This window comes from Lagenorhynchus albirostris, chromosome 4, assembly GCF_949774975.1.
Source record: "Lagenorhynchus albirostris chromosome 4, mLagAlb1.1, whole genome shotgun sequence".
Taxonomy (NCBI): Eukaryota; Metazoa; Chordata; class Mammalia; order Artiodactyla; family Delphinidae; genus Lagenorhynchus; species Lagenorhynchus albirostris.
Window position 1 is genome coordinate 8382924 of NC_083098.1, and position 20559 is coordinate 8403482.

The 20559-nt window shown below is 44.4% G+C and overlaps 1 protein-coding gene across 11 annotated transcripts in view; it reads left to right on the forward strand.

Annotated features, from left to right (window-relative positions):
* Positions 1–7898: 7898 nt before the first annotated feature.
* HERC3 (HECT and RLD domain containing E3 ubiquitin protein ligase 3) overlaps positions 7899–20559 on the forward strand; it is a 140396-nt gene continuing 127735 nt past the window's right edge. For 4 of the 11 annotated variants that reach the window (XR_009540222.1, XR_009540221.1, XR_009540220.1 and 1 more), the window contains exons 1-3: positions 7904–8020; positions 10404–10466; positions 16630–16689. The gene's annotated coding sequence lies outside the window, so the exon portion shown is untranslated. Of the gene's footprint in view, positions 8021–8857; positions 8875–10403; positions 10467–16629; positions 16690–20559 lie in introns of those variants that run through there. The other 7 variants (XM_060147568.1, XM_060147569.1, XR_009540223.1 and 4 more) reach the window with 6 other exon arrangements.

The window sequence follows — 20559 nt, forward strand, 5'->3', positions numbered from 1 at the left end:
TCTGAAACATTTATATTAACATATTTCCATACAAATAACCCAAAGAAAGTTTAGTATTAGTTTTTTTTTTTTTTTTTTTTTTTTGCGGTACGCGGGCCTCTCACTGTTGTGGCCTCTCCCGTTGCAGAGCACAGGCTCCGGACGCGCAGGCTCAGCGGCCATGGCTCACGGGCCCAGCCACTCCACGGCATATGGGATCTTCCCGGACCTGGGCACGAACCCGTGTCCCCTGCATCGGCAGGTGGACTCTCAACCACTGTGCCACCAGGGAAGCCCTTTTTTTTAAAATTTTTTAATCTAATTTTATTTATTTTTTTATACAGCAGGTTAGTTAGCTTCTAATTAGCAGCAGCTATTTTTTTTTTCCAGTGAAATAAATCATCAAGAGTTGCCTAGTTGATCTCTAAGTAAAATGTTTCTGTAGTTAAATCTCAACGTAGCTTAGATTTACCAAGTCCATTGAATGCTCCAGAGGCTGATCTGGGGTCAGAGTCTCTTTCGTAAGCAATTTATTTAGGTAACTGGTTTTCCGTCTCTGTACAGATAAAAATGAAGAGTTTCCATTTTGTTTTGCAATAGAATGTTGACTTTTAAAAAAATAAAAATTATTATTGTCAAGATTTCCTTTTAATAATATAAAGGAGTGGACTAGGTTTGTAGTTGATGAAGTTTCCTATAGTTATGATTGATTTTCCTGGGTCCTCTCCATAGTCATGAAGTTTAACATTCAGAGCCTTGCTTTATGGGATAAATATTAATTCAATAAGAGAATAAAATAAATTTAAACAATTTTCAGTTTATACTATTATAGTCGAATCATAAAGGGTACCTGCTTTGCTGCAATATCAAGGAAAATAGAAGCATTTGTTTTAGAAAAGACTAGAATTTCATCAAAGTCAAGGCTTGTGTAAGTTCAGTCTATAATTTATATGCTTTCTGAGTGAAACTGATATGGAACTATGACTTGATTGATATTGTAACAAAATATCACGTGGAAAGAGGCACTTTGTAAAACAGATTTGGCTAAACTACATTTGCTCACAAAGAGATGTCAATGCTTGTTAGGAAATCTAGCTGGGGAGTACAGCTCCCCACATATCCTGACTAAGAAGAGACTTTGTGGGCTTCCCTGGTGGCGCAGTGGTTGAGAATCTGCCTGCTAATGCAGGGGACACGGGTTTGAGCCCTGGTCTGGGAGGATCCCACATGCCGCGGAGCAGCCAGGCCCATGAGCCACAACTACTGAGCCTGTGCTCCGCAACAAGAGAGGCCGCGATAGTGAGAGGCCCGCGCACCACGATGAAGAGTGGCCCCTGCTTGCCACAACTAGAGAAAGCCCTCGCACAGAAACGAAGACCCAACACAGCAAAAATTAATTAATTAATTAATAAACTCCTACCCACAACATCTTCTTAAAAAAAAAAAAAAGAATAGACTTTGTTAGTTTGGAAATGGCATTCTTTTTGATTGAGTTGGCACTTTGGGAAGAACACACGTGAAACTCTCAGAGGAAGGGAACTCTGGTCTAAGATGCCAGGTCAGTCAGTCAGTCCTGGCAGCCATCCTGGTGACAAGATGCCATAGCTAGACTACATTAAAAGCTTGTTACAGATGCTTTTTGTAGCAACATACTTACCTTTGTAGCACAAACTGGATGGCTTAAAACAACAGTAATGTATTGATATTATCTCACTTTTGGAGGCTGACGTTTGAAATCAAGGTGTTAGCAGTTGGTTCCTCCTGGAAGCTCTGAGGGAGCATCTTTTCTCTATGCCTCTTTTCTCACTTCTGGTGGTTACTTGGCATTCCTTGGCTTGTAGATACATCACTCCAGTCTCTATCTCCATCTTCACAAGGTTTTACCTGTGTGTCTCTGTGTGTTCACACCGCCTTCTTATAGGGATTTAGGGCCTTCCTAATCCAGCATGACCTCATCTTAATGAAATGATTTACACCTGTAAAGACCCTATTCCAAATACATTCACATTCTGAAGTTATAGGTAGACATGAATTTTGGAGGGAAACTATTTAATCCACTACACCCCCTAACATTTACCCTCAGAAACATCAGTACATTTCATCAGAACATAATGTTAATAAGACCCAGGGTATATGTTTCACTCCAGGTACAGAGCAGGTCATTTTGTTTGGTTCTAGCCTGACAGGTATACACTTACCTTGAAATTTTATCCAGTTAATTAAAAAGGGAACCAGATAAGAACTTGGATGGAATAGTACAAACCTACCCCTAAAGGCGACAAAAGAACTCAAAGTACATGCCTACCTGATGGTTGGTCAGTACGGACAATTTCTTTGATAATGCCTGGGACATACTGCTACCCATAACAAGGTGATTAATGGCACAGGTGATCAGACCACAGTGGATGTTATAAATCAGTACACTGAGTTTTCTTTTTCAGAAATGGACAATGAAGTGCGTTCTCTGGCTACCATTGCGGGATGACACAAATTCTGACACTCTGTCTGCTTTTCAGTTTTCTGTGAAACTTGGTGAACCATCAACTCATTGTTATTGGCTTGTGCATGTGCACTGAAGATTGACAAGATTAACAACAGTGTGAGTTTGTACAAGACTTCCTTTTGGAATTTTTATTTTTGGCAAATGTGTGGAAGGACTGTGGGAATCACATGACATCAAACAGAATTTCAGCAAAGGACCAACAACTCCAATAATACATTTTTATGCATGTAGGTAATTTTTGATATGAATATTTAGAAACAGCTAAGCTAATTTTAAGGTAATTTTAACATTCTTAGCTAAGCTAATTTTAAGATTTTACTAGAAGATTTTTTTGTTTTATTTATATCCCACATGTTCTAGTTGATCCCTAAGGTGGCTTACAAAATTAGTACAGTTAAAAGAAGAAAAAATGTAAACCCAAACAAAACAACCTCATTACCGGTGAAGGGATTGGGCAGAGGCCACTCAGACACTGTGTGTGTATCTAGCTAGTGTTATTGTTTGTCAGGAAGAATTGGCAATACGCTACAAAGCCTTAAAGAGTCTGCCTTCTACCTAACCTGGCAATTCCACTTTCAGGAATTTATCTAAAGGAAGTAATCAAGAGTGAAGGCAAACATTTAGCTATGTTCACCATGTATGGCTGTGTTTCACTATTGTTTATAATGGCAAAGGACTGAAAATAATTTAAACATGCAATAAGCAGGAAATTGGTTAAGTTATAGTATATCTGTTTTGTGGATATTTGCAATTGTATAAAATGAACCACTTTTAGAAATGCGCATAGATGCATGGAGAAATGACAGAATATTAAGAACTAAAAATGGGTGGTGAAAGACCAGATGGTTTTTATTTTCTTTTTTCTTATACGCATTTTAAACATCTTATATAGTATATATTTATTCCATTTGTAAAGAGAAAAACGGGTTGTTTTTTTTTAATTAGGTAAGAAAATGAGTACAATGGGAAAATGACATAGCAAAGTTAAAATGAACCTTGAAATGAGGTTACTCCTCAAAACGCATGCAATAAGATTCTGTACAGATGGGACATACATTTTGCTCTAAGCTTTCAAAAGCCATTGGAAAAAGGGAAACAGAATCAGCTATAGTATCTACAAGATAAGATACTATAGTATCTTATAAGTATAAGGCAAGGACAGTTTGTTGGTCCACAACTTGAAAGTAAATATAATGGCTGATGTCACTGAACTTTTACCCACATGTAGGATGAAAACAAAATGCCAAAGGCCAATAGAAAGTTAAGTAACAGTTATAAGTTCCCCTTTATATAAAGGGGAGCTGTAAAGTTTGGAAACACAAACAGTACTGTTTCATTTTTTTACAGATTCATATTAAGTAAATTACATTATGTTATAGTATATATCAACTACAGACAGAACCCCCTTGATTACTTATTTCTTCTGGAGTGTGCTAAAAGTATAGATTTACTTACTAAAAATGAGAGGGAGAAATCAGGCAACATATTGCAGATGCCTCTGCTAGGATCAAGGAAAATGTTGTATTAACACACCACACTCATTGCAGCATCAACTATGCATTGCTACAAGGCTCTATTTCATGCAATCTTCCAGGACAAACCAAAGCTCACCCTACAAACTTTCTTAGGAAATGCTCAACCATCCAATCTTGTTAATGTTAATTAATTTCAACCTATATGATGCTAGTGAGTTTCTTATATTTAAGGTAAGGTGCTTGTGTCTCATCCAAATGAGACGGTAAGATAAGAAAAACCAATGCAAACTTAAACTATGAATAGTTTCAAGAAAAACAAAGGAATAGTCATAATGGCTATAAGATCTTTATGGTCAGGAATGATGCTTCTTGCCCAGAAGCTCTACATGTAGAAGACATTCAATAAATACTTAATGATTATTTGATTGATGGCAATATTGATTTACCATATCTTTCTTCCAAGTTATTTTTCACATTAACAAATTAATGTATTACAGGACGGTTTTCAATAAGTTTAGATGGTTTATCCTGGGAATATATAGGCCTCTCAGATAAAGTGTATGAAGCAACCAAAAAAATGTGGAAAATGTTTTACAACCAATTTTCCCCTTGAGTATTGACTGACAAAATGAGTAATTTGTTGGGGGCCCAGGGGGAACCAAGAAACCCTGTTGTGATTGTGTAACTTTACAGGGTGCATACCCATTACCTGTTAAATAATCAGAGCTTTCCCCTCCTAGAGATGAAGACACCTATTCTTCAAAAGTATGCCTGTAAGACAGAAGGTTGTGGCTGACTTGGTTTTTTCTCTACCTGTTTTTTGGTGGTTTTTTTGGTTTGTTTTTGACTGCATCGTGGGGCTTGCGGGATCTTAGTTCCCTGACCAGGGATTGAGCCTGGGTCACTGCAGTGAAAGCGGCTGAGTCCTGAGTCCTAACCACTGGACCGCCAGGGAATTCCCCTTCTTCCCACATGTTTAATCTGATACCAGAAGTCTGTCCCTGTGTAAATTTACCAAGTGACGTTTGTCTGCCATGCAAATAGGTAAACACAGAGAACAATAATTATTAAACAGTATTCCTACCGCACTGAATTTCTTTCAGTTCAAAAACAGACATATGCATTTCAAGAAGGGAGACGTGAAGAATGGAGCACATCGCTGTCTGTTCCGCTGGAGGTGCAGCAGCCCTGGGAATTAGCCCCTGTTGCTGGGGATTCCTCGTCTGCCCAGTGCTGGACCACGACCACGGGATCCCTTCTGCCTGTCAAGGGTTAGGGTTAGAATTTATCACACTGTTTATTTATTTGTTTGTTTATTTTGGGTTTGCCAACATTTTTTAATGTAAACTTTTCAAACACACAGAAAAGTAAGAAGTAAGGTACAGTGAACACCATCTACCCACCACATAGAACCTATACTTAACATTTTGCTGTACTGGATTTATCACATATCTATCCATCCCTTCATCCATCCTTCAATCCATCTTTTTTGTTTGTTTGTTTGTTTTGTTTTCGGTACGTGGGCCTCTCACTGCTGTGGCCTCTCCCGTTGCGGAGCACAGGCTCCGGACACGGAGGCTCAGTGGCCATGGCTCACGGCCCCAGCCGCTCCGCGGCATGTGGGATCTTCCCAGACCGGGGCACGAACCCGTGTCCCCTGCATCGGCAGGCGGACTCCCAACCACTGTGCCACCAGGGAAGCCCCAATCCATCTTTTAAAATATAGATTTCAAAATAAGTTGCTGACATCAGATACTTCCTCCTAAATACTTCAGCATACATAGCATTAACTGGAGCTCAATTTTGTTTACAGTTCTTGTTGGGGTTAAATATTTTATTTTTAACATGAATGTTTTTCTTTTATAAAATTTCTCGTGATTAGCCACTATCTAACCCTTGGTATGGTATTTGGTTAATGTTTGCCTCCCCCTCCAAGGTAACAGGGACTGCGCCGTTTTGCTCACCAACGTATCCACAGGGCTTGGTATTATAGTAGATGCTCAATATACAGTGTATTTGTTAGGGAACATGTGGAAGTCAGAAAGAAATGGATGGAAGACAGCTATAGAAATGGAAAGAAAAAGTAAACCATGGCCTCTTCAAGCCAGTTAAAATATCTGCTATTACGACTATTGTTGTTGCTGGGGCCATTTAAAGCCATTTTGGTAAATGCTTGCTAAGGAAACTGCCGTTTTATGTTGGTTCAATGAAGAAAATAAAATGAAGTACTGTGTATCTTCACTGATTGTTCTGCACAGGAGTAAGTTCCCAGGTTTCTGCCTGTTTATTTGGTAAGGATGCTTAGAGTACCTCAGTTTGTAATTTAGACATCACTCCTATCTCAACTCCAGACTTAAGTCTTTGATAAGCAAGTTTTTCCTCAAGACAACATTTCATATGAAAAACACCTGAGCCATTGGCCAGAGATATTGACCTAAATGCTGACTGATTACAAGGGAAAATACAAATTGATGACACATGAAAATAGAATCTCACTCCTTCTCAACCAAGAGGAACCCCCCTTCCCACCATGACTTGTCTTTGGCCATTCCTCCAGTTCTTTTTGGTGATACCATCTCGGAGTTGGGATTATGTCTTTGTGAGAGACGTGGACTTTTGTGAAACTGCCACATCTCTGGAGCATAAGGAAATTGTGCTGATCTTGTTGTCCCCAGTGTTTCTAAAGGGTCCAGTGTGATTCAGACTTCAAAGGTTGGAATCGTTTTCTTATATGTCTGTCAGTTTCCTGGTAACTGATATTTTGCTTTCTTCTCTTGTCTCAGGAGCGTTTGACAACCTGCTTATGTCACTGAGAACACATATGCCAGCCAACAGTGCCCAGTCCCCAGGATATAGTACTTCCCCAAACTTCTTTTCTGCTTGGTCAATCTGTTACATTCTCAAGAGAAGATAACTGCAGACCTGACCTGACCTGATTCGGGCCTCCTTGGGAAGAATCTGGCCTCGAAGGACCTTCCCGGCTCAAATGGCCGGTTACAGACATTCTTCCCCGAGTAAAGTCATTCCTTTGGGTTAAAGTAGTACTTTCTTAGCATTCTGCTTCTGTGTTGCAAATTTCAGAGGAGAAGCGGCGGTGGGGTGGGGTAGACTCAGGAGGTCACCTTTGTGAGAATGTCTTCTTCACAAGATTATCTGCATCAGACATGGATCAGGGGAGCTCGGAAAGCCCTGTAACCTCGGGGAGGGTGAGAAGGAAGCGCTGACATTCAGTACCAGGGAAAGTGTGCGAGGACAAACTTCTCCATCCGTTACTGGGCTTCAGGCCGCAGGGTGTCTTTCAGACGAGAAGATTCACGTTCCCCCCGCCACCGCGCTCCAGTCTTCCCCAAGCCCTGCCGCGGCGCCGCTCTCCTGTTCCACCCCAGCTCTCCACGAGGTTCCCAGGAAAGCGCCGACCTCTTTCCCGCTTCTCCTCCCGCGCAGCCCGGCGTTCGGCTCGGCGCTTCCTCCAGTCCTCCAAAGGCGAGTGGAACAAGACTCCTCCACCGTGGATGGAATACGACGCTTAAGAACTCCGCCTCAACTGCCCCCCTCTAGGTTTTCCCCGCCGTGCCCAAGGCTTTTGGTCACCTCTGCACAAATTTAATAAGACTGAGAGCTCAGAACCGGGAAAGCCAACCGCAGATCCGTCTCGTTCCCCTGCCCGCCAGTGAAAAGCAGTCCGCCTCCGGCGCGGGTGCTCTGCATCCTGCAGTCGGCTGTTGGCCGACACACACCTGCCCCGCCGTCCTCTCGCCAGGCCCGCCGGTGTCCTCAGCTCGGCCCGCCCCCTCTGCCCTCCCGGGCCTGGGCCTCTCCCCGCCTCCCGCCCGCGGACCTCACCGCCCCGCCTCGGGCTCCGCCGCAGCCGCCGGGGGTGCGGGCCCGCCCCAGAAGGGCGCCCATTGGCCGTGCGCGCCATCCTTCACCCGGCACATTCCGCCGCCCGCAGGCTTGCGGGGAAACTTCCTTATTATTGTGACGCCGAAATTGGAGAAACCCTGAGCCGGGTCGTGGAGCCGTCACCGTCGGAATCCCGCGCGGCGGTTCAGCGGCCGCCGAGGTGCGCGGGGCGCGGGGGCCGGGTTCCAGGAAGGAGGGCACCGCGGAGCCGCGCCGCGGAACGGCGGTCCGCGCGCGGCTCTCGGAGGGGCGGCTGCCGCTGCGGCTGCGGGCGCCTCCCGCGACAGCCCGGGGCAGGGCGCGCGCGGAGGTCTGGGCGCGGCGCCTGCAGTGCCTGCGGGGCGCGGGCGCGCGGGGGTCCCGCGCGCGCCTCCCCGGCGTCCTCGGGGCGCTCCCTGTGACCTACAGAGCCCTAGCGCCCGGGGAGGCCGGAAGCCGCTCCAGAGACTGGAGCGCCCCCCACCCCGACTCGGCTGCCTGCGGACGGGGAGGAACTGCGACGCCGAAAGTCAAAAAGAGGATCCTCCCCTTCCTCCCCGCCCGCCCCTATTTAAATTCCGGGGCTTCGGCGACACCGCTGCGGCGAGGGGCGCAGACTCTGCCCCGCGCAGTGGGAGCCGCCGAGGCCTTTGCGCTTGGGGGAACCCCGGCGGCCGCGAGGAGTTGGCGCTGGGGACACGGGGGGCTCGGCGGCCGCGGTGACAGCGCCACCCACCTGACCGAGGCGGGGCTCGGTTTGCCTGCCCGGAGTCCGCCTCCTGGGCGGAGCCGGGGCGAGGGTGTGTGCGGACACGTGTGTGTGCGTGTGTGTGTGTGTGTGTGTGTGGGGACACGTAAGGGCGCGGGGGTGTCAGGAACTGGGGCGTGCGGGGGCAGGTGGCGCTTTGAGTCATCTGCGAATGTGTGGAGTGGGCGCACCGGGCAGCCGACCGAGACTAGCCTGTGTAACCTGAAACAGACGAGCCGGGGAGGGCTGTAGAGACCGCACCTAAAGCAGCTGTGCACTGATTCGGGGTATGCGCCCCGGGCTCCGGGATATGTGTATTTGAACTTTGTTTTTGGTGTATCAGCGTTTCTGGTTGTTTTGTGATTCCGTTTTACTTTAGCTTTTTAATTAGCCCCATCTGGAAGTACCTTAAATTCAGAGCTAAGCCTTCCAGGATTTTGCTTTTGCATTCATTACGCACGGAATGCTTTAGGAAAGACGGTTCAAGCGCTCTCTTCCATTTTTGTGTCTCGTGACTCTTTCCACAAATAGGAGGCTATTTCTAGAACATTTCATCTGATGATTTGATAACATCGAGTGAGCTACTTTTTTAACTCCAGACTGAGGAGAAAGAAAAGTGAAATAAAATGAGGATTAACACCCTTTTTAAATGCAGTGGAGAGAGATGCTGTCTTGTTTTAGTAGCAGATTACTGTGTAGCTCTCCCTTTTCCTACTTTCCTTTACCCTGGGGGGTAAGGGGGTGGCATTATAAACCAGAAAAGAGGAGTAGTGTACTTAACGCCCTTTTAAAGCAAAACCGATGAATTACACGTCGTTGACCGCGTGGAGGCTAGGAACCTTCTGGAGAAAGGATGCAGGAATCAAGGAGGAAGACTTGAAATCTCTTTGGCAGAACTCCTCCCTTGGCATGAAAAAAAAGAAACACAGTTGGTTAGCAGGCAGTTTTACTTTTCCAGTTAGTAGTTGGGATTTTATTTTTGAAAAAAGAAACAGAGATTCCAAAATGTTCCAAATGGTGTGGTTGGAGCCATTGGTTAAAGCATTTCATTCCGAGTAACAGATTTAAATTTCTTAAGATTTGCATAATAATTTAAAACTTTAAAAAAATACATAATGAGAGTTGTACCACTACTGGAGATACAAGATAGTTTTGCTGCAGTCTCAGAAATAGAAGTAATAGTCCCCAAATTGAAAGGCAGCTTCTTACATTATATAGAAATAAAATTATGACGCTAGTATCTTAGAATCATGCAGTACTGTACTTTTCTTTTGAGAGACTTAAGGTGCCTGTCAGATAGTCCCATCTTGTTTTGCATGAAAGAGGATGCGGTGATGAGAAGGAAGGAAAGTGGAGAAAGACATCAAAACGGCTGTAGCAAAATAAGCTATAATGTGTGTGGTACATGGAAAAATGGAGGAAAAAAGTGAATTACTTTTCAAAAATGCATCTTTTTAAACCTAAACGGGAGGTTTTAAAATAACTTTATTTTTACGTCTACTACAAACGCTAGGAATTTTTTAAGGTGCATCTCTAAGTTCACTTTTAGCATCATGCTCTAACCAACTGAGCTGACTGTCCAGTTGACTCTAACTTCACGTTTCGAGGTGACATCTTCATAGTTGGTCAGTGGTTATCTTATTGGTGTTTAACTAAACTCCAGTCCTGAGATACCATGTTGGGGGGAATATTCAAGCTTGCATAATTTAAAGATATTCTTATTTTCAGAAGTTTGCTTTTCATTTTGTTTTCAATAACATGAAAGCACTTTGTAGCATTCTGTATTAATGTTAATTGTTTTTTCTTTAACTTGCAGATCTGCAGTGTGAGGTGGAACCATTCTGGCTTAAGTACAGATGCCAAGTGTGTGTGACCTGTGGTGAGTTACTTAATTTCTCTGAACCTCAGGTTCCTCATCTTGTACTTGGGAATAATATCTAACTCACAGAATAGATAAGAAGATTAAACAGGATAATCTACGTAAAGGACTCGGATTAGTATAGCTGCCTAGAGAGGGACCTTAACAAATCCTTACTGATTTCTTTCACTGTGACGGAGTGAAGAGAACAAAGTGAGCCCAGGAAGTAGGAGACCTAGTTTCTGGTCTTGGATTCAACCAGTTACTTCTCAGAGGACCAAAGTTAACTTCAGCTGCCATTAAAATGAGGTTAGGAATGTCAGTCTCTTGCCTGGAGGTTGGATCAAATGGATTTTTAAGGTCTCTTTAATAAGATGACCCCTTTGATGATATAACTCTGCCCCCTTTAGACATTTACTACATTTAGAAACAGCACTTGCTGGTGTCAGGGGCGTGTGTTTCTGTGTGTGAGCCAGTAAGTGAACTAGACTCACTGTAAGTTCCGGTGAATGTGGAGGAAAGCCTGGCTAACTCTGTTGAGGTGGCCTCACGCATCCCTCCTGTCTCTGGCTTACACAGGTTGGTTGTAGCTGTAGTTGCCCACGAACATCGCCAGTGATTCAGCTAATGTGAGCTCACTTACTATGTGCAACGTTCTTCTTTTAACATTTGTTTTTAAAATTGGAGAAAGAGTATAGCTTGGCTTTGTTATATTTAAGTGGTGGTATAACATCACGTTTAAGAGCGTGGACTTTGGAGTCTGGGAGATGAGATTTGAATCCTGCCTTTGCCACTTAAACTAAGTAAGTTTCCACCACAGCTAGTACTTATTTACATGCTCTTGGTCAAGTGACTTAACCTTGCTAAGTCTTGAGGTTACAGTAAAGGGCAAATTAAATAATCTATGTAACGTTTTTAGCACAGATTCAGACACACGGTAGGCTTGCAGTAATAGTAACTATTACTTTTTCTTCATTCAACGAGTATCTGTTGAGCCCTCCCTTGTGCCCCACACTAGTCTCTACGGGTAGAGAAATGAACAAAGAGGCTCAGTCCTTCCTTCATGGAGCTTCCGTTCCTCAATGCTAGCATTGAGAAACACCATTATTTAATGACAGCTTGGATCGTAAAAGGCATTCTGCTTTCAGATCCGCTAAAATGTGGTGAGGGCAGAGCACACTGAGAATGGAGGAAATACGTTGTTGTTTTTTTGTTACTGCTTAGGGAATGTGTATCTAACGGAACCGGGCAAACAAAACTGTTAACAACTTTAGATGGTGGGAGATCTGGTTTTCTCAGATTCGGGTTCAGTTTTCTAGGCACTTATGAAGCATCTGCGGCGCTCCTTTGTTATGCTGGGGACGGGAGATACACAGATGAGTAAAACCTGGTTCCCTACGTGGAGAAGCTCTCAGTCTGCTCATGGATGGGGAATTGGTGGGTGAGATGCAAGAAGCAGTGATCTTACCTCAAGAGTACTTTTCATTCTTTAAAAGACTGAAGTATCTGAAAGCATAAAACAGTATGTGTAATAGATGTTCTCCAAACAACAGTAAAAGGACAGAAGCAGAACATCAACCACGCTACTGAAGCTCCCTTTGTGCTCCTTCCAGAAGGTCCCCTTCCTTGTCACATATACACAGGTCTCTCTCAGTCTTTGTATTGATCATTTTTTTGCTTTTCTTTCATAGCTTTAGCACCACTAATGTTTTTATCTCCAGAGAGTTGTTCTACTTGCGTTTGGACTTTGTAAAGATACATCGCATTCTGAATTCTTCTGTGAGTTTTTCCCCTCCTCAACACCATTATTCAGATTTAGCTGCACGGATGTTCGTAGATGGAATTCATTGCTCTTCCACTGCTGTACAGCGTTCTCTTTTACGTATGTGTTGCAGCTCAGCCGTTTCCTTACAGATGGACGCTTGGGTTGTCTTTGTTCTGTATATTTCAGATAATCCTGAAACGAATGTTCTTGTGCATATACCTTGGGGCATATATTCCTGAGTTTCTTGCTGCATTGTACAGTAGGATAGCCACTAGCTATGTGTGACTACTGATATTAAAATAATTAAAATGAAATGAAATGAAAATGTCAGTTCCTCAGTCACATTAAGCACCTTTCAGGTGCCCAGGAGACACCTGTCGCTTGTGACCACCACACTGGACAGTACAGACATGGAACATTTCCATCACGAAGTTCTCAGTTTCCAGGTTTTACTCATCTCTGTATCTCCAGTGCTCAGCATATCGAAGGAGCACTGTAGATACTTGATAAGTTGGACCGTGCTGGTCATGTACCTAGGAATGGAATTACTGTGCCGTGGGGTATTTACAGCTTCATCTTCACTAGAACCAATGCCCACTTGTTTTCCAAAGTGGTTCTGCCAACTTACACTCCCACCAGCTGCGGGTCAGAGTCCTGGTTGCTCTATATCCTTGACTCGGCACTGTCAGACTTTTTAATTCTTGCCAGTCTGGTCAGGTGTCTTTTTCTGAAGGCAGACGGAGCCTTATGCAGACAATGGAAAGATCATGCTTCTAGTTGTACAAAGCCCAACACCAGGTAGTAAAGAAGACCCCACCTGTGCAGGGATCATCAGGGGAGGGGTAGGAATGTTTCCTGTGTTGGCTAAAAGGGTCAGAGGACCAAAGTCCAGCTGAAGTGAAAGAGAGAAACCAGCAAGGAGTGGATTCACACTGTTGAAAACCTCTCTCTGCCTTGTGTGCGGTTTCCGCCTGTGGTAGTAAACTTCGGGCAATAAAGTATGTCACGAGAATACATCTTCTTTGTTACTGGAGTTAATTCTGCATTGGCGTTTTGGCTCCAGATTTATTCAAAGCTTGGATTTGGGGAGTGCCTGCCCAGCACTGAAGCCTGGGACATTCTCTTCCCCTGCTGTTGGAAAAGACCCTCCCTTCCCCGCACACCATGTAGGTAAAGGCTTCTGAGCTTATGTGAAACAAAGCTTATCCCTATCGTAAATGAGATTAGAAGTCCTGCCCGAGTGTTATTTAGGTTTTAGTGACTTTCAGAGAAATAAGAATCCGTTGTTAGGCTGATGTTTGCACAGTCTGATTAGTAAGACAAAGTTTAGGAATTGCAGCTTGTCTTGTAGCATTCAGCTCTCTAGGACTGATCAAAGGAGATTTATCTACCCCCCTCCCCGCTTGGCCTCCCCAGAACTGAAAAGAAAATACATACAAAACGCTTTGTCCTTGCAGCCTCGACTTTCCTACGTGTAAGTTATGCCAGCCAGGGTAGTGCCGCCTTGCCCTAGCGCACATCTGGCGGAACAGCAGACGCTAAGCACAGGAAGAAGGGAGTCACAGCCCAGCCCGCTGGGGAGCTTCCCTGCGTGCTGAGGACCCAGAGCAGAGTCCTGCACCTAGAGCAGGTGCTGCAGCTGTGGACAGCGACCGGCCACCTGCACTGAGTGCCGGGCCCCCGTGCTAAGTGCTCGTTACTCACATCCTGTCACTGGTCCTCACAACAGCCCCGTTGCTCTTCTTGCCACTTTAGGGACAGGAACCAGGCTTAGAGTGTTTAAATATCTTCCCCAAGGTTTCACAGCTAGCACGTGGCCACTCTGGGGCTTGAACTTTGGTCCTTTTGACACTTAAGCCCTGCTAACATTATCCTGAGTCTTTTACCAAAAACAGATGAGGAGAAGGGCTGGGAAAAGTACGAGATGTGACATGGAGGGAAGGAACGGAAGGTCCATCTTTCTTCTTTTTGTTTTGCGACGGGGAGATAAGAGGCAGGAAAGGGAGGGGCCGGACTGGAGTGGCCCAGGACAGCCAAGGTGGCGGGAGCAGGTGCTGAGCTGGTGTGTAGTCCTGTATTCTCCTGTAGCACCTTTTATAATTGTGTGTTTTGAAGGGAAGTGAAAGATTCTACTCCTCCAGAAGCAAGGGAGAGATGGTGAGTGAGGAAAAATGGGTGAGAGGACCCAGGAGATCCAAATGCCCAGTGATGAAGAACATTGCCAGAGACAGACCTTAAAATTCATGGACGCCAGCAGCTCCTAGGTTCGGGGGTTCCACCAGAGTGTACTTGAAGTGAAAGCTAAGTTAATATCTGACTTCTCTTCAACGCACTGAACTTCTCTCCTGAAAGCTAGACGCTTTGGGTGCCTCCTTCTCTACTTTTGGCAGGGCGCCGTGAGGAGCTAGACCATATCTCCAGTTAGGGTTAATAATTCTTTGATAGGAGTACATCTTCTCTGTGGTTGCTATTTAGTGACCTCTGAACAAATAGTTTTTTTTTTTTTAACACCTTTATTGGAGTATAATTGCTTTACAATGGTGTGTTAGTTTCTGCTGTATAACAAAGTGAATCAGTTATACATATACATATGTTCCCATATCTCTTCCCTCTTGCGTCTCCCTCCCTCCTACCCTCCCTATCGCACCCCTCTAGGTGGTCACAAAGCACCGAGCTGATCTCCCTGTGCTATGCGGCTGCTTCCCACTAGCTATCTATTTTACGTTTGGTAGTGCATATAAGTCCATGCCACTCTCTTACTTCGTCCCAGCTTACCCTTCTCCCTCCCCGTGTTCTCAAGTCCGTTCTCTATGTCTGCGTCTTTTGAATAAGTAGTTTTCATTTGACTACTTGAAGATTGCATGACTGTAATTCATGTGGGCAGGATTTTAACAATAGCCCTATTTATCTCTTTTCATAAATGGTTTCTACTAGTCAGTCAGGGATGAGGCCGTACCTCAGGCTGCTTACCCAGGCTTGCAGTTGGCCAGAGCATCAGAGTTCAGCTGACGCTCAAGGACTGAATCATGTTACACAGACTTATAAGAAACTGATAGATCCAGGATGCCAAATTAACAACGAGAAGTAGAAATGCCAAGAAGGCTGGGATGCTTTGGACAGCTGGGCACAGTATTCTTTCCCCATAGTAGTATCTGCCTTGGAAACCAAGTTATTTAAGATTGCGTATTAATCATGGAATCTAAGCGGTGCAAGTGGCTGGGTAAACGTAATGATGAACGTTATGGAGTCTGATCTCCCCATCTCCATTATTGGGTAATAATTACTTAGCAGATCAGATAGTCAGCTTGACTGGTTATGGTACCCTTTCTCTCTGGACAGCTGGAGGTATTGGGAAGTTCTGACTGGCTGTCCATTTCCTAGACTCCTTACTGTGTAGCACACTAGTCAAGAGCACATTCTCTGGGCTTAAATCCTAGCTCTGCCACTGCCTCGTTGTGTGATTCAGTCAAGTCACTTCAACACTTTCTGTCTCACTTTCTTTTTCTTCATTCTCTTTTTTTTTTGTCTTCACTTTCTTCATCTACGAATTTGAGTTGATAATAGCAGTACCTACCTCGTAGAAAATCAAATGATTTAATATCTGTGAACCACATAGAAAAGTGCACTCAGTATAAGGTCAAATGAAGTCTTACCTGCTGTTGTTATTAATAGTGTAATGTTAATATTATCAGGTAGGAGTTTTTTTTAAATTTCGAGTGACAAATCCAATTCAGACATTCCTTCTTAAGCAGACAAAGAAGGGACTTCTTAGACTGCATAGAGGTGATTCTCGTTTTTCGTGGTAGTTAAGTTCTATGAAGTTGCTGAGAACACCACGTTAATAAAGACTGAGCCATTGCTCCTGGGGAAACACAGGGTTAGTTAGGTTCCTGCTAAGAGCCTCTGGTCAACAGATGAATACGTAACCTTGTTTCATGTATGTTTAAGTGTGTTTCTGGGGGGAATCTCCTGGTGGTCCAGTGGTTAGGACTCTGCTTTCACTGCCCAGGTTCGATCCGTGGTCAGGGAACTAAGATCCTACAAGCCTTGTGGTGGAGCCAAAGGGAAAAAAAAAAAATCTAGAAAAAAGTGTGTTTCTTTTTAGACACCTTATTTGATGCCTATTTCTTACAAATGATTAACTGTATACAGTATTTCTTTATCATAAAACACTAGTCAGGAAGTTTTTTTAAACATTTTCCTGACCCTGGGTAACGTGACAGTAAGTTTCTTTGGCTTTCAGCCTCACAGCAGTGCTGTCTACTACACGCTCTAATCAGGCATCATTTCATGAATCTCCAGATATTCAGTGGCTTTTCTATCTCTTCTGTAGCTTCATTATGCACTATAGATGTTACTTTAGTACTTTCCAGAGCGGCCACATGTACTGATCCGTGAATTTCCTCTTTTTTGCATTAGCATTGAACTCACAGCCAACCGCACTGGAACTCACGCATGAACGAAGCTCATCTATCACAGGTACTTTCTCTGTGCGGCATATCACAGCCCTTGTGTCCTTAGGAACACTAGACAGTGCTTCAGGTCCATGCTTGGGGGGCGTTTTAAACAGCAAAATCACCAACAGAACAATATAAAAGTATGAGAACTGTGGCACCAAGCAGAGTCAAAAAGATCACTTGCTTACAGTGTGAGAGTTGAGACAAGATGGTAGAGCATCATCTTGTTTGACTTCAGCTGGGAACGTGCACAGAGAGTGGCTCAAAGTTTTCACCTCTCTGCACATGTCTGGGAATGACAGCAAAAAGGCTCCGAGTATTGACTTTGAGGTTACAAATAAATATCGGTGAGTAGGCAGATTCACAAGTATGGAATTCATGAGTAATGAAACACAACTGTACTCAGGAAGAGTGAAGGTCAGGGTGCTGGCCCTAGGCAAGAGGAGATCCAAGGCTCAGTCAGCATCAGTGGGACTCTCTCTGTCTCCTGTCTTTGAACCTTTCTGGCTGGTAGCTTCCCAATGTCTTACAGGTATCCTCTGTGTGACAGGGAAGGGAGCTTCCAGCAGCTACAGTTACCTTCAGAGGCAAGAGGCAGTCTTCCATCAGAGCTCCATGGGACTTAATGGGGGAGGACTCTGGCCCAGTTGGGAGTGTGAACCTCTCCCTGCACCAATCCCAGTGGCTTAGGGGTGGCCTTCTCTGACTGGCTTGGCCAGGGTCACGCTCACCTTTGTGCAGGAGGGCGTAGGGTTTATTACCAGATAAAGAGGGACTTGAGGAGAGAGATTAGACAAAAGGGCAGTCCCTAACACCTTTGAGGAATTATTTTAAACTAACCTTCATTCTTCAGAAAGGTTGTACCACATTGGGTTGCAGCTTTCTCTTATATTAAGTGCATTTCAGTCGTGGCCCTTTTTAATTGATGAATAGTGTTCCATTGTATTTTATTGATGAGTAGTGTCCATGTTGATGGACATTTGGGTTGTTGCCATTTTTGTTTAGTACGAATAAGGCTGGTGTCAGCATTGTTTATAGACCTTTGCGTATGTAAACATACAATCAGAGCTTCTTTTATTTTTTTTTTTTAAAGAAATACTTTGTCCTATCTAAAGTGAGGCTTTGATGTGTCCCAAAGGCCTTTTTTTAAAAAAATAAATTATTTATTTTTGGCTGCATTGGGTCTTCGTTGCTGCACACGGGCTTTCTCTAGTTGCGGCGAGCGGGGGCTACTCTTCGTTGCGGTGCAAGGGCTCCTCATTGCAGTGGCTTCTCTTGTTGTGGAGCACGGGTTCTAGGCACATTGGCTTCAGTAGTTGTGGCACGTGGGCTCAGTAGTTGTGGCTCGCGGGCTCTAGAGCACAGGCTCAGTAGTTGTGGCTCGTGTGCTCAGTAGTTGTGGCTCGCGGGCTCTAGAGCGCAGGCTCAGTAGTTGTGGCTCACGGGCTCTAGAACACAGGCTCAGTAGTTGTGGCTCGTGGGCTCAGTAGTTGTGGCTCGCGGGCTCTAGAGCGCAGGCTCAGTAGTTGTGGCGCACGGGCTTAGTTGCTCTGCACCATGTGGGATCTTCCTGGACCAGGGCTCGGACCCGTGTCCCCTGCATTGGCAGGCGGATTCTTAACCACTGTGCCACCAGGGAAGTCCAGCTCTTAATGCCATATTTTTAGACACATTGTATTTGTCTGGTTAAGAGGATGGCTTAATGCCTCAGCTGCCTAATCTCATCCTTTATCTCTTAATTCTGACTACTTTCACTCTCTGAGGGCACCTTTATTTCCAAGTTTCTAAGACCTCTTGTGTTGTATACTGACTACATCACTCCATACGTTTTTTTGGTGTGTGCTCTTGCTCTAGTAGGTGATGTATAGATCTGCTTGGGTGGCCATGTAGCCCGGTGGATAAGAGCACGCACATTGGCTTCAGGCCTAGACTCGTAGCCTGGTTGTGTGCCTTCCAGCTCTGTGACCTTGAGCATGCTTCTTAATCTCTCTGAGCCTTGCTTTATCTGAAAATGAGGCTAACAATAGTGCTTAGGGTACAGAGTTGTTAGGATGAAATGAGACAATGATACAAAATGCTTATGAGTACAGTGACTGCGGTATAGTAAGCACTATGGTGTTTATGTAATTATTGGTAGGAGAGATAAGACAAACTCATGAAACATTAGAAATGAAGAAAGTAATTAGTACAAATACAGCAGCTGAGCAAATTGGGGAAATTAAATTATGACTAGACTGTGATCTTGCTGCTCTTTTAAATGTCTGTTGTTCCCCGCCCCCCCCGCCCCCATCCCTAGTTTGCATCTTATCTCTCCTCCCTTCCTTCCCATGATTGCGTTTAACTCAGAATAACATTTTTTTTCATGTTCCTTATTGGAGTATAAATGCTTTACAATGTTGTGTCAGTTTCTGCTGTACAACAAAGTGAATCAGCTATACATATACATATATCCCCATATCCCCTCCCTCTTCCATCTCCCTCCCACCCTCCCTATCCCACCCCTTTAGGTGGTCACAAAGCACTGAGCGGTTGTAATGTAATGTAATGTAAAATAGATAGCTGCTTCCCACTAGCTAGCTATTTTACATTTGGTAGTGTGTCTATGTCCATGCCACTCTCTCACTTCATTGCAGCTTACCCTTCCCACCCTGTGCCCTCAAGTCCGGTCTCTACATCTGTGTTTTTATTCCTGCCCCGCCGTTAGGTTCATCAGTACTGCTTTTTAAAATTCCATATGTGTGCATTAACATATGGTATTTGTTGTTCTCTTTCTGACTTTACTCTGTATGACAGATTCTAGGTCCATCCACCTCATTACAAATAACTCAGTTTTGTTCCTTTTTACGGCTGAGTAATATTCCATTGTATATATGTGCCACATCTTCTTTATGCATTCATCTGTCGATGGACACTTAGTTTGCTTCCATGTCCTGGCTGTTGTAAATAGTGCTGAAATGAGCATTGTGGTGCATGTATCTGTTCAAATTACCATTTTCTCAGGGTATCTGCCCAGTAGTGGAATTGCTGGGTCATATGGTAGTTCTAGTTTTAGTTGTTGTTTGTACGAAAAGGAAGCATGAATTTTGAAATGGTAGTGATACTTTGGGGTGGTCAGCTGTAATCAATCAGCCACAGGTTGACTGAGCACCTGCTAAATCAGAGAGGTATGTGTTGTGCTGTGGTCTCTGCCTGAGGCCATTAGAATTTGACTGAGGAGTTAAGTTATAAGAGACAGAGGAAGTTTCCAGTCAAGGCCGTATAGTAGATGTGTCAGAGAGACGCAGGCTGACTGGGGCTGGAATGGTCCCCAGAGGCTCTCAGGTAGGAACTGAAGCTTGACCCAGATCCTGAAGGATGTGTAAGAGGGAATGGCAGAGAAGATAGCATTTTTTTTTCCCCATTTCTAATTTTTGTTTTGAGTAGTGAATTACTACTATGCAAGTTAACAATTGGCTACCTAAAGGAGTTAGTTCAAAATTAGTTAGTTTAAAAAAACCCAAAACCAGAAAACTCAAAGGAAAGGTGCAACAAGAGAGGACAAGCTGAAGTCATGAGGGTAGTTTCAAAACAGGTATTGACATCATGGTTTGCAGACATTGTTTCAGCAAGTCTCCTGTACTCAGTTCTTCATCAGTGATCTGAAAGCCACATTCTGTCTGTGTTCACTGTTCCTTTACACAAAATTTATTTAGACTTTTTTTTTTTTTTTTTTCGTGGTACGCGGGCCTCTCACTGTCGTGGCCTCTCCCGTTGCGGAGCACAGGCTCCGGACGCGCAGGCTCAGCGGCCATGGCTCACGGGCCCAGCCGCTCCACGGCATGTGGGATCTTCCCGGACCGGGGCACGAAGCCGTGTCCCCTGCATCGGCAGGCGGACTCTAAACCACTGCACC